The sequence below is a fragment of the Schistocerca nitens genome, chromosome 7, assembly GCF_023898315.1.
Source record: "Schistocerca nitens isolate TAMUIC-IGC-003100 chromosome 7, iqSchNite1.1, whole genome shotgun sequence".
NCBI lineage: Eukaryota > Metazoa > Arthropoda > Insecta > Orthoptera > Acrididae > Schistocerca > Schistocerca nitens.
In genome coordinates, this window is record NC_064620.1 from 136,327,141 (window position 1) to 136,344,032 (window position 16,892).

Consider the following 16,892-nt stretch of genomic DNA (forward strand, 5'->3'; position numbering starts at 1 on the left):
CAAAACCTACCATGCATCCTGTGGTATCGATAGCTACAATGCCACAACGTAGGTGCGCTCTCGTAGGTTGGCACTACGAGAGCGGACGAACAACGCCGCTCCAGATTCAGCCCATTTGTTCACCAGCAGACGACCAACTAACATTGTTTCATTTTCATAGTGGGCGAGCCACTACAGATTTTGCCTATGTTAGCTTTGATACATCCGGCTTCGCACCTACGTGCTCCTCAGTACAAAGTTATGTATTCAAGTTAATATTGTGCTGTGATATAGTAAAACCACATTTACTTTACAGGCAGTACCGAGAGCTCAACCTCACGTGTACCTCCTAGCTTCCTACATTTGGCCTACCCTCTTAATTACAGGAGCAGACTCACACGCCGCCTTCCAGGCGGGATACAAAACATCCACGTCAACAAAAAATACAACGAAGCATGAGTCTCCTTTACTAGTTGTCAGGCCGTCTATGTCGGTACTAAAGAACGCAGAAGACAGCTCACAATCAGAACGAATTCTGTATTATAAGTAAGAAAAAAATTGACTGTTTGCCCTTAATCTTGTTACAAACACTATTGGCCAAATGTTAAGCACGAGCAAGAGATGCAAGTATATGTTCTGAACAAGATGCAGGAAGAGCTACCCATCAAGCTAAAGTTAAATCTAATTACTGGCATGCAGTAGTGTCCAGTGAGATGATAATGGTTATATTTTCGAGCGAACATCAAGATTAGCGGCGCTTTTGCTGGATGTGAATACATACGTTTTGTGAAGTGAGCAGAGAGAGCTTTCATTGAAAATAATGTTACTGCGACTGTGTACCATGCAAGTAATTAGGCAGCCTTTTGGAGGACGCTTGAAAATGTCTACCCTGAGGACCTGACCTTTGAGGAAAGCCAATCTCCTGTAATTCCCATCAATATCAAGCCTGAAACTTCCAAGCAGATTAAAACTGTGTGCGCTCCGAGACTTCAGTGAAGTTTGGAAGGTAGGAGACGAGGTACTGGCAGAATTGAAGATGTGAGGACGGGGACGGGGCGTGAGTAGTGCTGGGGCAGTCGCGGCTGGTTCCTCGTCGAGTGCGGACGCACCTGAGCGGTGCAGCGTTGTGTGACGTTCAGTGCTTAGGAAAAGTGTTATTAGTGGTTTGTCTGTTTATCTTCCGGGCTTGTAAGTACTGAACATTACCATATAAGCCCCGTTTTTTTGTGAATTAGTGGAGTTTTCCGCTGCCTCCTTGTTCATCATGTCGGATACTCTTAGGGAAAACATGTTAAGATTTTCGTTCGACAAGAATATTCGTCATGTTCAGCCCGCTGCTTTGGAGATCCATGATTGGTTACATGGTAACTTTCGTATTTCAGGAGATAACGCTGAATTCACCGAGACTGATAGTGAAAAATATTGCGTGTTTGTCAAATTGTATAATTCTATTTTGTTGGACAAGATTTTAATGAAACCTGGAAGACATTTTCAATTTAATCACCGTGATGATTCTGTGAGCGTGGTTGAAATTTGTAGTGCTAACAGTAAGCTGAAGACTGTCAGAATTTTGAATCTTCCTCCTGAACTAGGTAATCATGATTTAGTACAGGTTCTTTCTAAATATGGCCAGATTGAGCACATTAAATCTGAAACGTGGTCCAGCAGGTACAAAATCCGGCAATATAACGGCATCAGGTCAGTGCAGAAGTTTGTTAAAATTGACATTCAATCCCACATTACTGTGTCTGGCTGCAAGGCACATGTTATCTACCACGGACAGAAACCAACGTGTCATGTTTGTAATGAACCAGGACACCTTCGCGAAAACTGTCCGCAGCTGGTGTTCGTTTTGAGAAACAATCTACAAAAAGTACCAGAGTGGAATTGCAGGACATGATACCCACCGTTACTGTGTGAGATACTAGTGAAGTTCCCTAGATGACAGATACGAAACCACCCCTAATCACCTTTGATGACTACCCTCCTTTGATGAAAGGAACAAGAAAAGCGTCGCCTAACGTACACACCGAGCGAGGTGGCGCAGTGGTTAGCACACTGGACTCGCATTCGGGAGGACGACGGTTCAATCCCGTCTCCGGCCATCCTGATTTAGGTTTTCCGTGATTTCCCTAAATCGCTTCAGGCAAATGCCAGGATGATTCCTGTGAAAGGGCACGGCCGATTTCCTTCCCCATCCTTTCCTCACCTGAGCTTGCGCACCGTCTCTAATGACCTCGTTGTCGACGGGACGTTAACCACTAATCTCCTCCTCCCTCCTCCTAACGTACACACCGATGGCGAGGGAGGTGGAAGCAGCACTGAAGTGTAACCTGTAATTCCTAGGCAAGAAGCCGGTGTGGAAGTAGGTGACTCGGTAATTTCTCCACAAGAATGCGACTTCGAAATGATAGCAGATGGCCACCTCATTGCCACTGAACCTCAGAAGAGCAAAAAACGACCTTTGGAAAAGGAAAACTCGAACTCCGAAGCGGAAGACGATGGCGACAATTCTTCCCAAACACCGAGGAAGCAGAAATCTGATAAAGTGGTGGACTTACACGTTGGAATTGAGACGGATACTCCTGTGACAGTCTCTGTAGAAGTACCTATGCTACATCGGTCACCTAAACCAGACGTCACAGACTGCGACAGCCATGCCACTCAGGACTTGGAAAGTAAACAACAGCCGACGGACGGAGGAACACAACAGGCCACAACGCAACAACAGCTGAGTGAGGCCTCAATAGTGGACAAGGCATATAGTAAACAAGGAAGCAAAGCCGGACACGTCTCCAAAACAACTTTCCATGTCGCTGACGGCTCAGCTGAGGACACCGCTAGAGACTTCGAACACCCCAAAGTGCAGCAAAATCGTCACGGGTGAATCCCAAACCGAACTTAAACGTTGCACGTAACAAAACCAAGACTGAAGAAGTGAAAGAACACCGAAAAGACAAAGGGCACGCAGATACCCCACTAGCTCAAACAGCTCATGACCCTGGATCGAAACATTAAAAACGTGTAGTTAGTTAAATGGGAAACAAAAGAGTACTCACATTTTTAACGTTAAATATTTGTGGGATAAGGACTGAACACAAGATCAATATCTTGAGGAACGTTGCACGTAACAAAACCAAGACTGAAAAAGTGAAAGAACACCGAAAAGACAAAGGGCACGCAGATACCCCACTAGCTCAAACAGCTCATGACCCTGGATCGAAACATTAAAAACGTGTAGTTAGGTAAATGGGAAACAAAAGAGTACTCACATTTTTAACGTTAAATATTTGTGGGATAAGGACTGAACATAAGATCAATATCTTGAGGAAATTTCTTCGAACTAATGATATCGATGTTGCCTTTTTGCAAGAAGTCGCAGGCCGGAGTGGCCGAGCGGTTCTAGGCGCTACAGTCTGGAATCGCGCGACCGCTACGGTCGCAGGTTCGAATCCTGCCTCGGGCATGGATGTTTGTGATATCCTTAGGTTAGTTAGGTTTAAGTACTTCTAAGTTCTAAGGGGCTGATAACCTCAGAAGTTACGTCCCGTAGTGCTCAGAGCCATTTGAACCATTTTGCAAGTAGTCGTTTGCGATGAGATAGGTTCCTTCCCGTCATACAATGTGTATAACAACGTTGGTATCGGCGGCAGGGGTTGCTGTATCTTAACCAGGGATGAATTAGAGTTACGAGACGTAGAAAAAGTGCCGGGAGGACGCATCGCCAAACGAGTTCTGCATTAGATAACCCTTTTAAATCTGTACGCTCCCTCCGGGCCAAATAAAAGAGGTAAGTTTTTTACCGAAGATGTCACGTTCAAATGGCTCTGAGCACTATGGGACTTAACATCTATGGTCATCAGTCCCCTAGAACTTAGAACTACTTAAACCTAACGACATCACACAACACCCGGTCATCACGAGGCAGAGAAAATCCCTGACCCCGCCGGGAATCGAACCCGGGAACCCGGGCGTGGGAAGCGAGAACGCTACCGCACGACCACGAGCTGCGGACGAAGATGTCCCGTATTGTTGAGGCAGGCGAAAGGCGAGATCATCATCGCAGTAGATTTTAATTCCGTACGCAGGGCTATAGATTCGAAAGGCGCAACGCCCTCCTGTGATCTCCTGCTAAACATGATCACAGGCCTCAACATGAAAGATCTGGGTGAGCGCCTTGGCATCACACGTACTCACTATACGTATGTCTCGGCAGTTTCGGCGTCCAAATTTGACCGAATCTTTATATCACAACGGGCATAACCATGCAAGATTACGAAGTAATTCCTGTCAGCTTTTCAGATCATGACGCTGTACTAGCTAGAGTACAAGGTTTCCCTCGTCCCAAAATACTTGGTAGAGGTTACTGTAAACTACATTGTACCCTGCTCCAGAGTTTAGTGCACGTTACAAATCGTGGATTAGTCGGAAACGTTTCTTCCGTAACGCTACTAAGTGGTGGATGACCCTTGTAAAACCTGGTATCCGGAAACTGTTTATCAATGTCGCCTACAGGATTAGTCAAAACAGGAGAAATAACATCGGGTACTACTACCTTATCACTCGTGAACTGCAAACAAAAGTAGACAACGGGGAGGATGGAAATATATTATTTAAAAAAATTCAAAAAGAAAATATTAGATCTGCAGGAAAAGGAACTGGAAGCGACAATTCTCACCTGCAAGGATTACGGGCGTATACCAGATGACAAATGGAGTCTTTATCATCTGCCGGCCGCGGTGGCCGTGCGGTTCTGGCGCTGCAGTCCGGAACCGCGGGACTGCTACGGTCGCAGGTTCGAATCCTGCCTCGGGCATGGGTGTGTGTGATGTCCTTAGGTTAGTTAGGTTTAAGAAGTTCTAAGTTCTAGGGGACTTATGACCTAAGATGTTGAGTCCCATAGTGCTCAGAGCCATTTTTTTATCTTTATCATCTCACAAGAGAGCGGAAAAGGTGCAAACAGAGGTTTCTAAGTAATATACTGTCTGCAGATGGGAACGAATTTATTAGTCGTGTAAAGATCGGTTAACATTTCCATAGACTGAATAGAGCACAACCATCTGATGCTCTCAGCGCAGCACATATGCTACGAAATTGTACGTCCTCTCTAACAAAGGAAAGTGTCTCTATGTTGTCCGCACCAATCTCTGAGGAAGAAATTGAAGATGTTTTCAAAGGTTTACCAACGGGCAAAAGTCCTGGAGCAGATGGTATCCCCTATGAATTTTACAAATCCTTCTGGTCAACTATTAAGAAAAAGTTCATGGAAGTCATCACGGCGATTCGGACGCTTCTACTCCGAAAAGGAACCAGGAATTACCGTGGTCGATGAGAGGGTGGCATCAAGCAGTCAGGCCTGCAAGATGAGTGGTCTGCCAAGCGAGTGGATTCATTCTTATTTATCGAGTAACGTGAACTCTCGTACTCACAAAAAATGGTTCAAATGGCTCTGAGCACTATGGGACTCAACTGCTGAGGTCATTAGTCCCCTAGAACTTAGAACTAGTTAAACCTAACTAACCTAAGGACATCACAAACATCCATGCCCGATCGTACTCACAATTAAGTTACAAATTATCCTCCTATGTGAATAATACGCAACGGAAACGCACATCTGACTATCAGTAATTTACAGAACTCTGACTGTTCACTACGCACTGGCAATACCACATTTTCTTTTTTTTATTTAATGGCTTTTATCAACACGTGGCCATCGCACTGAACATGAGTGGCGCACACATTATAAATTCTGGATATCATGACAACATACAATTCGAAGGAAAAGGCCACCAATCTTTTTCTTTTCACTATCTTATTTATTCCCATAAATTCTATAACCTAAACACACAAATTCTATAACCTACAACAATAACACATGAGAAATTCCGCCCAGTGGGCATGGCTTTACATTGGTGAATCTCTATCTTATGGTCTCGTAATTATTTAACGTTACAGTGCACTTTCTGGATAGGATGGTGGATCTTTTATTATTTCTCACACTTCGACTCTCACAATCATCATCACGAAACTTTCCTCCAGACCGAGCAGTACAAAAGGAACACGCATAACCCACTACCTCTGAAACTACATTGCTACTCTCCCATGCAAACCACACATACTTAAATTACATGACATACACCACACTACAACATGAAATACTACACAGGGAATAGTCACAACATTATCACTTTCAGCTTTCCCACTTCAATTAATATTTATCCCAGTTTCACACGACACTGCCCCACTTCGTAATTCTACTTTCCTACTATGAACTCTGGAGATATACGCACGTCTTCCTGTGCAATGCAAGCCAAGTGGCGTTGCTGGATAGACGGCTGACTCACCTTATTTCTCTCTCAGAGAGTTATAGTTTGAATCAAGCGTCACACGGAAACATATCTGGCAAAGTAATATTAAGAACATATTCATCACACACACGAGTCCTCAACTGATACCATGGACGAGTACTTCTCTTTATCCTTTGTCGCATACACAGATTCAGACTCACACAGTACTCACCACGTGGAAGTACTCGCCTCTAACTTCAAGTCCTGCACACGCTATTTATTAAATATTTCAACTTATAGTACACACGCTAGTAATTCAGCTTAACTTAAGCACACGGAAGTATTTCAACTTATTGCTACACGTGGTTTCATTGTGACCATTGGTCACTTCCGAAGATTACTTCGATCCCATTAATATTACCTGCCTGACATTTAATTCTGCCCACAAAAGTTCCTGAAATAGAGAAATTATTATTTCAAACTACTCTTCAATATTCCACATGCATACCATGTCTCCACTCTTTTGTCTTTACGGAGCACAACTAAGACAGGTCTTAACAGCACAAGATCCAGCGGCAGAGTGCTGAAACATGGCCGTTCTTCAGGTCATCTCGCACCTCTGTCAAGGTGAGGGAAGACCATGCTACCGTATTGGTCAGCCACATTTCAGGCGCTCAAAGCTCCGGTAAGTTTCATCTCTTTGGTTCCACCAAAGGTGGCCAAAGGATCGTCTCAAAGATGATCATATATTCACATTCACTATCTGCGGTTAGCAGACGACCATACATTCATTCATTTCACAGATCTCACCAAACTGGATGTAGGGATTTATTTTGTGGGAGTGCACATGTGATCAATTAAATAAATAAATTGTCATTCTTTCCCACACTGGTATCCGGCTTCACTGTATTAATTGAAATTGAGTTATTATTAGAAAAAAAAACGTGTTGTTCTGACAAAAATAATGAAGTACGTTGTACCTATTTTCAATGTCGGGCAGTACTGTACCCTTTCATCGTTCCCAAGATACCAATTCCACGGTGGATAACGAATTTCAGGCCGATTTCATTGTTATGTGCTGACTCGAAAATGCTGTCTCGTGTCTTAGCGGCAATGCTAAAGCAAACCCTTCCAGACATCCTCGGACCAGAACAGACGGCATTTGCTCCTTAAGGGATACAACTTTCTACTCATGGCAGCATCCTGCACAAGAACTAGGGCTTTTGAACATAGATTTGGAAAAAGCGTTCGATAACGTCAGTCATCAGTATCTCAGACGTGTGCTGCAGCATTTCAGGTACTCACAAGAAACAATAGATTTGTTGCTACCAAATCAGTTCACCTCGTTTCCAAGGTGCCAACGGGCATTTCACAGACGAATTTCAAATCCAACGATCTGTCCGCTAGGGTTGTCCCTTATGGATGATTCTGTTCGTGTCTCCTTAGAACCTTTACTTCGTACCATCAGCGCCACACTCCCAGGATTACACGTCGGCACGCAGCGATTCACCGTGAACGCGTATGCTGATGATGTTATCCTATTAATTACCGAATCCCAAGACATCGCAGGAATATCAGCAATAATGAACTATTATGACGAAGCAGCAGGGGCGAAGATGAACAACGGAAAACACAACTCTTGTGGCTAAATAAAAGTGCTCGTTCTGTGCCACATCCCTTTACCGAATGTGATAAAATACAAGTGCCAGGAGTGAAATTCCGGAAAAACATCGACGAGTTAATTGCCGTCAATTCTAAAGGAATGGTCGACAACTTGAGAGGTACGCTTCTAGCGAATAGGACGCGGCAGTTAAACATCATTCAGAGGATCGAAATCGTCAACATCATAGCCGTATCGAAAATGTGGTATGTTGCTCAAATCATACCACTCGATCGGAAATATATTGCCCAAGTCAAATAGTACATAGGCTGGTTCACTTGTTCGGGTATCAAGGGATTAACTGATGAAACCACTTAGCGAAGGCGGTCTAGCCTTAATAGATTGTGAGGCAAAATGTTCAGCCCTTATAGTGAAAAATCTGTTGAACACTCTGCATTTGCCAGCCAACTGGTCGGACTTACTGAAAGCTGGATGGGGTATCGTGGGAAATAGAGGTGACAGGAGGATGCCAGAAGGTATAATTCGCGCCTTGCAAACTGTAACATCTGTTTTAGAGTAGACTCCCAATGCACGATTCTATACTACAAAGAAAATACTAGAAACCATTGGAAACAACACTCCACACCCCCCGTCAAACCAGACGAAACATAAAGATTTAAATTGGACGACGGTCTGGTCTAATTATGTTGACAAATGCTTAAGTCCGCGGTTGCGCTCCGCTGCTTACATGTTTATACAGGATTTAATCCCAATAGCTGCGCGACGCCACAAAATAGAGCTGACTGGTCAACCATGCTGCCCACGCTGTGGATTGATTGACACTGCCATACACCGAACTAAAGGTTGCACCAAAATTGCAGATCTATGGAAGTGGATAAAGTTTAAATCGGCGAGATTGTTATCAACGAACGCTAATGAAATCAACAACAAGAAATTACTGTACATTAATGCGTCTCCAGCGTCCAAGACAAGGACACTGACATGGTTTATCTATTCTTTCCTATACTACGTCTTTAACGAGGGAGGAGAGTAGATAAATGACTTTCAACAAGACATCATTCGTGAAAAACAAGAGATTCTCACCAGTCCATCGACAAGAGAAAAAATTTTACCATTTATCCATCTTATGTAAAACAACAAGAGAGACCAGGGCAATGCCGGCCGCGGTGTTCTAGCGGTTCTAGGCGCGCAGTCCGGAACCGCGCGACTGCTACGGTCGCAGGTTCGAATCCTGCCTCGGGCATGGATGTGTGTGATGTAGTTAGGTTTAAGTAGTTCTGAGTTCTAGGGGACTGATGACCACAGATGTTAAGTCCCATAGTGCTCAGAGCCCAGACCAGGGCAATGACCGCAAACCCAAGTTATGAAACCAAAGACAACGTCTCTAAATGAAACGCGTGTCTCATACGTACTACTTAAACACAAAAATTTCTACAAGTGAGGAATTTACTGCTCTAGAACTTAAACTGTCTTGTCGTTGGGGCAAGACGAAGAAATAAAATTTATTTTCATCTTGATAATTTCCTGTGGCCTAACCACAAACTACAACCGTGTTCCTGTGAAATTCGCAATCATTAAGAGAGACATTTACTTTAATTACATACATGGGGACTTGAATTTAGTTTAATTACAGAGGAAGCGTCAATTTCTTACTTTAATACAGTTCGATACGTTCCCGAAGGGAAAAAAACCTTAACACTACAAAAAAAGTTAAACAATTCTTTAAAAAAACGCAAAATAAAAGATAAAAAAGGTGGCTCAGACGGATGGGGTGTCTGCCATATAAGCAGGAGATGCCGGGTTCGAGTCCTGGTCGGGGCACACATTTTCAACTCTCCCCATTAAATAAAAAAACGGTAGCTTAAATGGTAGAGCACTGGCCCGCAAAAGGCAAGGGTTCCGAGTTCAAGTCTCGGTCCGGCACATAGTTTTAATCTGCTAGGAAGTTTCATATCAGCGCACACTTCGCTGCAGAATGAAAATCTCATTCTGGAAACATCCCCCAGGCTGTGGCTAAGCCATGTCTCCGCAGTATCCTTTCTTCCAAGAGTGCTAGTTCTGCAAGGTTCGCAGAAAAGCTTCTGTGAAGTTTGTACGGTAGGAGACGAGGTACTGTCAGAATTTAAGCTGTCAGGACGGGTCGTAAGTCGTGCTTGGTTAGCTCAGATGGTTGAGCACTTGCACGCGAAAGGCAAAGGTCCCGAGTTCGAGTCTCGGTCCGGCCCACAGTTTTAATGTGCTAGGAAGTTTCATATCAGCGCACACTCCACTGCTGCAGAGTTAAACCTCATTCTGGAATATCAACACTGTCCTAATCAATACTGTCTCAGATTGTATGCATTTCTCAGCATTTGTTTATAATTTAAAATCTAATATTGAGGGAAAATTAATGTTATAAACGATTAACCTTTACTTAGGAGCTATTATTAGAACATTATAAAATAAAATTATTGTTAAATCGACGATTTTAGAAGATGGATCGTCACTGACAAAATTTGACGGACCAGACGACTCATTTATTGATAGAACACTTAAAAAGGTGTGCTCTGTTATCAAAATTGGTAGTTATTGCACTTAACAACGATGTTACTATACTCCGTTAAGTTGGGTCAATCAACCTTGAACGCATAAGTAGTTCTTTTTTCATAATTAAAAAAAGTCAATTGAAATAACTTCACACTATAATACTGAAACGGCAAATAAAACGATGGTTTACTGCTTGTGCACCACCCCACATGCCCATTCACATGTCTGCACAGTTAAATAAAATAATTTAGCACTAGCCCATGACACATTCTCATACGTTGTAATCAGACAAGATACTATTTATCGAAGTCTTTTTAGTGTAATTTTCTGACATTCATTTTACCAAGTCGTAATTTTGCCCAAGTCTTTTCACAATCTCTATTGATCATCCAACGTCGATACTTCCCTGAAGACACCATCGTCGCCGGCCGGTGTGGCCGTGCGGTTCTGGAGCTACAGTCTGGAACCGCGTGACCGCTATGGTCGCAGGTTCGAATCCTGCCTCGGGCATGGATGTGTGTGATGACCTTAGGTTAGTTAGGTTTAAGTAGTTCTAAGTTCTAGGGGACTGATGACCACAGATGTTAAGTCCCATAGTGCTCAGAGCCATTTGAACCATTTGAACACCATCGTCCTCCGCGAACAATCTGCCTGTACTGCTGGTTCTATTTCATAAATCGTTCATGTGTACTGATAACATTAGAGGTCCTAATAAGCTTCCTAGTGGCACATCTTAAATTAGTTCCGGTTTTGAACGTTTGTCGCCATTATTCTATCAGTCAAACATTCATTGTGCCAATCGCATGTCTGTGAAGATAATCCATATGGTCGCACATTGATTAGTATTCGACAGTGTGGTACAATGTGGAACGCCTTTTGGAAATTTAGGACAGAATCTACCTCTTCAGCTGCCTGCTGTCTACTGTCCTGTAACTGCAGCTCTCAGAAGACAGCTTACGAAATAACTGGAACAAATCGCATTACGTAAATTAGGAAAAATTAGCCTATTTCGTGTAAGGAATGTGAAACATTAAACGAGCATAAATGTACATCTACATCTATGCCCTGTAAATCACTGAGGCGCGTGACAGAGAGAACTTTTCAGTGTACAACTATTAATGTTTCTTCCCATTTCCTTGGGATAGCAGAGAAGGAAATAATGATCAATTACAGTGACCATTAATTTGTAAGCATATCGCGCAGAAAATGCCGTGCCGCATCCTGTCACAGTCGCCACTTGCTGCGCGACTGGGCGACTCACGCTATGCCACCGCTAGCACGTTGTTGCGACCTCCACTGTGTAACGTACAGTGCACAGGTTAGGCCAGGCGTCACGGTGACTGGCCCTGCAGTTCCGCACCGCTGCAGAAGGCTGCGTGCCAGCCGCTCGCCCGCCCACGCACAGCCTCTGCAGATCGCGTCCCAGCTACCGAGAGATGGCGACCGACTAGCTAGCTGGAAGAGGCCACTGGTACAGGCGTCTGCCGGAACTGCATGGCGAGAAGCACAGTTTGGAACCTTACGTATAAAAACGGTAGATTCATTGACTGAAGGCTGAGTAGGCTCGTGATGCTTCCTTTAACAGACGTGGTGGCACGCCACTGTAGGCAAAGAGCAGGATTCCAGGGTCAAGTCGAGGCTTGGTGAACAGATTTATTATGTCAAGAAGTCTAATTAAATTAGCACTTACGGTTGGTATTAGTAACTTTGATGACATACGTTTATCGATTTGGGTTCATGTATGAGAGGGGTTCAATAAGAAATGTAACACATTTTTTCCTCGACTAATTTCGTTTGAATAAATGTGGAATTTTTTGTAGGATATCGTTGAGTATTCTCACTTCAGTCCCTATAGTTCCATGAATTTACGATAGGAGGCGGCACTATACAAAGCCTTGAAAATGGCGCCTGCCACGGAAGTGCATTCCAAGCAGAGAGCTGTGACAGATTCTTTTGGTGGAATCCAGAGCATCGCAGATATTCACAGGCGCTTGTAGAATGTCTACGGTGACCTGACAGTGAACAAAAGTACGGAGAGTCGTTGACCGAGATGTCAGTCATCATCGCAACAAGGTCACGCAATCCTGTCCGGTCTCCGCGTGCCGGTCGCCCGCACACAGCTGTGTCCTGTAATGTTGGAACGTGTGGACACACTCATTCGAGGTGATCGACGGATCACAATTAGACACCTCCCTCGACAACTGGACGTCTCTGTTGGTAGTGCTGACACATTCGTTCACCAGTTGGTGTGTGCCCGCTGGGTTTCTCGAAGACAAACAAAAGACCATAAAGAGCAAAGACGTGCGGAACTGCGTGCGCGTTACAAGATTGATAGTGACAATTTTTTGTCGAACATCGTCACAGACTATGAAATATGGGTTCATCACTTTGAAATGGAAAAATAACAGCAATCCATGCAGTGTCGTCACAGCACCACTCCTCCGAAGAAAAAGTTCAAACTCAATGGCTCTAAGCACTATGGGACTTAACACCTGAGGTCATCAGTCCCCTAGACTTAGAACTACTGAAACCTAACTAACCTAAGGACATCACACAGCCGGCCGGAGTGGCCGTGCGGTTCTGGGCGCTACAGTCTGGAACCGAGCGACCGCTACGGTCGCAGGTTCGAATCCTGCCTCGGGCATGGATGGGTGTGATGTCCTTAGGTTAGTCAGGTTTAATTAGTTCTAAGTTCTAGGTGACTGATGACCTCAGAAGTTAAGTCGCATAGTGCTCAGAGCCATTTGAACCATTTTCTGAGCTCTTGATACTCATACAAGTAGTTTTATTTTCTCCAAAGGCCTCTTTAATTTTCCTGTAGGCAGTATCTATCTTACCCCTAGTGAGATAAGCCTCTACATAATTACATTTGTCCTCTAGCCATCCCTGCTTAGCCATTTTGCACTTCCTGTCAGTCTCATTTTTGAGACGTTTGTATTCCTTTTTGCCTGCTTCATTTACTGCATTTTTATATTTTCTCCTTTCATCAATTAAATTCAATATTTCTTCTGTCACCCAAGGATTTCTACTAGCCCTCGTCTTTTTACCTACGTGATCCTCTGCTGCCTTCACTACTTCACCCCTCAAAGCTACCCATTCTTATTCCACTGTATTTCTTTCCCCCATTCTTGTCAACTGTTCCCTTATGCTCTCCCTGAAACTCTCTACAACCTCTGGTTTAGTCAGTTTATCGTCGTCTCATCTTCTCAAATTCCCACCTTTTTGCAGTTTCTTCAGTTTTAATCTACAGTTCATAACCAATAGGTTGTGGTCAGAGTCCATATCTGCCCCTCTAAATGTCTTACAATTCAAAACCTGGTTCCTAAATCTCTGTCTTACCATTATATAATCTATCTAAAACCTGTCAGTATCTCCAGGCTTATTGCATGTATACAACCTTCTTTTACGATTCTTGAATCAAGTGTTAGCTATGATTAAGTTATGCTCTGTGCAAAATTCTACCAGGCGGCTTCCTCTTTCATTTCTTACGCCCAATCCATATTCACCTACTATGTTTCCTTCTCTTCCTTTTCCTACTATCGAATTCCAGTCACCCAAGACAATTAAATTTTCGTCTCCCTTCACTATCTGAATAATTTCTTTTGTCTCATCATACATTTCTTCAATTTCTTCGTCATCTGCAGAGCTAGTTGGCATATAAACTTGTACTACTGTAGTAGAAGTGGGCATCGTGTCTATCTTGGCCACAATAATGCGTTCACTATGCTGTTTGTAGTAGCTTACCCGTACTCCTATTTTTTTATTCATTATTAAACCTACGCCTGCATTACCCCTGTTTGACTTTGTATTTATGACCCTGTATTCACCTGACCAGAAGTCTTGTTCCTCCTGCCACAGAACTTCACTAATTCCCACTATATCTAACTTTAACCTATCCATTTCCCTTTTTAAATTTTCTAGCCTACGTGCCCGATTAAGGGATCTGACATTCCACGCTCCGATCCGTAGAACGCCAGTTTTCTTTGTCCTGATAACGACGTCCTCTTGAGTAGTCCCCGCCCGGAGATCCGAATGGGGAACTATTTTACCTCCGGAATATTTTACCCAAGAGGACGCCATCATCATTTAACCATACAGTAAAGCTGCATCATAAATACGTGGCAAACACTATAAGTGAAAATTAACAGAGACTAGTTTCCGTTGAGAAAGTCATCAGTAGGGATACAACGTGTTGCTTTTTAACTTGTCGAAGACTCAGTGAACGGAGTGATCGAAAAGTCTGCTGCGGACACAACGAAGAGGATCACAGAATCCAAGATTCGACGAAAGGCTTTCTCGTCGAAAGACGGAATTAAAAGCTGTTTATTGGAAAGTACAGACTATTTTAGCGCAAAATTTAAGTTACAGATTAACAAAGGTAACGAAATAAGTAATCCGAACAGGAATAGCTGTTTTGCAAATATCAGAATTGGGAGAAGACAGAATTAGACCAACTAGCCGAATTCTACCATCTTGGAAGATTTTCTGTTTTTATAATGTATTTGGTTTGTGAACCATTTCCAAGGTGTGACGTATCCTCGTTTATACTTTATGTTATAGATACAGGATATATTTATGATATTAGTACATTGCATAGTAGTACCTCAATTTAATATGAATGATTAATGTCTTGAAATATAAGTGAAATTTGGACCGTGCTTGTTGCGGGTACAGGGTGGCGCAGGGAAACGGGAAATTTCGAAATAATGTCATTTCCATGAATAAATTCATAAAACTAGTAATTTATTAACGAAAGTGAATGTATTCAGTATGCCATTATTCAGTATGTCTTTACAATTAAAATGTCCAAAAGTCTCTCTACTTTTTAAAGATGACATCGGAAAGATGTGCTCCCATTCGGCGTTCACACTCTAACAGATGGTTATGAAAACTCTGGAATGCGCGGTGTAGCAAATCTTGGGGAATGGCGGTGATTTCGTTTTCAATGTTCTCCTTCAGTTCATGTATTGTTGCAGGACGTGTACGGTACACTTTGCCTGTACGATATCCCCACAGGAAGAAGTCGCACACACTAAGATCAGGGGATCGCGAAGGCCATGCAATGTCACCGTTACGTGAAATAATGCGTCTTGCAAACAATTGCCGAACTGCTGCCATCGATTGTCGAGCAGTGTGTGACGTGGCTCCGTCCTGCTGAAACCACATGTTTTCGACGTTAAGATTAAGCTCGTACAGTCTCGGTGTAAAGAATGTTTGAAGCATTTCAACATATCGAGCGGATGTTACTGTCACTGCACTACCATCCTCACGTTCAAAAAAATAAGGGCCGATAACACCATGACATGATACAGCACACCATATTGTGACCTTGGCGCTATGTACTGGTCGCTGGTGAAACTAACAAGGATTGTCCTGTGCCCAATAACGAAAATTCTGTTTGTTCACGAATCCGTTCAGGTGGAAATGGGCTTCGTCTGATATCCATAAGTTACCAAAGAAATTCGCGTCCTCGTTGATTTTAGCCAATATCTGGCTACTAAACTCCATACGTGACGCTGGGTCTCTTTCATGTAAGTGTTGCACAATCTGCAACTTATAGGGATGGAAGTCTAATTCGTGCAGTATTCTTTGTAAGCTTCGTCGCTTAATCCCTAGCGAAGATGCATGCTGTCGAACGGAGCGGCGAGGACTTCTCTCGATTGCAGCTCTAGCAACTGCAATGTTCTCTGGGGTACGTACCGTTGGAATGCCACCTGAAGGTTTCTTTTTTAAGGCAGATCCTGTTTCTTCAAAATTACGCACCCGCGTTGTAATCGCATACGCAGATGGGACACGTCCATGACGTCCAAGCTGGTAATGCTGTCGATATGTTCTCTGCGCGGCAGTCGCACTATCGCTATTTTTGTGAAACGCTCTCACAGCTTCTGCACGTTCCGCACCAGTCCAATTCTCCACGATTACTAAATGGCAATGCGTTCACATCAACTGTGCAAAGTTTCGAACATCTGCCGGCGCTACAGTGCTGCCAACTGTAACGTTCAAAATTTCCCGTTCCCCTGCGCCACCCTGTACGTTAGGGACTCTAACAACCAATGCAGTCCGTGAGCGTAAAAAACGCACCAGTGTAATGTACCTACTGGCTCTTGCGTGTACTCAAATCTTGATTCGCAGGACGCCACAATTTTAAGAATATTCTTTAACAGAGGAAATGTTTGTGAACAATGACTACAATTCAGCGCATACGTAAATTTATCTGGATTTGACTTTAATAATCCAAAAAACCAGTGGATAAAACATTACATGAAAACGCTACGTTCCTGAGCGCCGTACACCATTCTGATTTATATGTATATGAGGCATATAATGCGTAATTCATGACAGTCAGAACTGCATCCTGCTCGTACCAGTGCAAACGCCGGAAAGACTGAGGATAGAAGACTAATAATTCGGACGTCGTGATAGACAAATGATACACGACATTCAGTCAGTGACGTAGTACAAAAATTGTAGCACCTTCT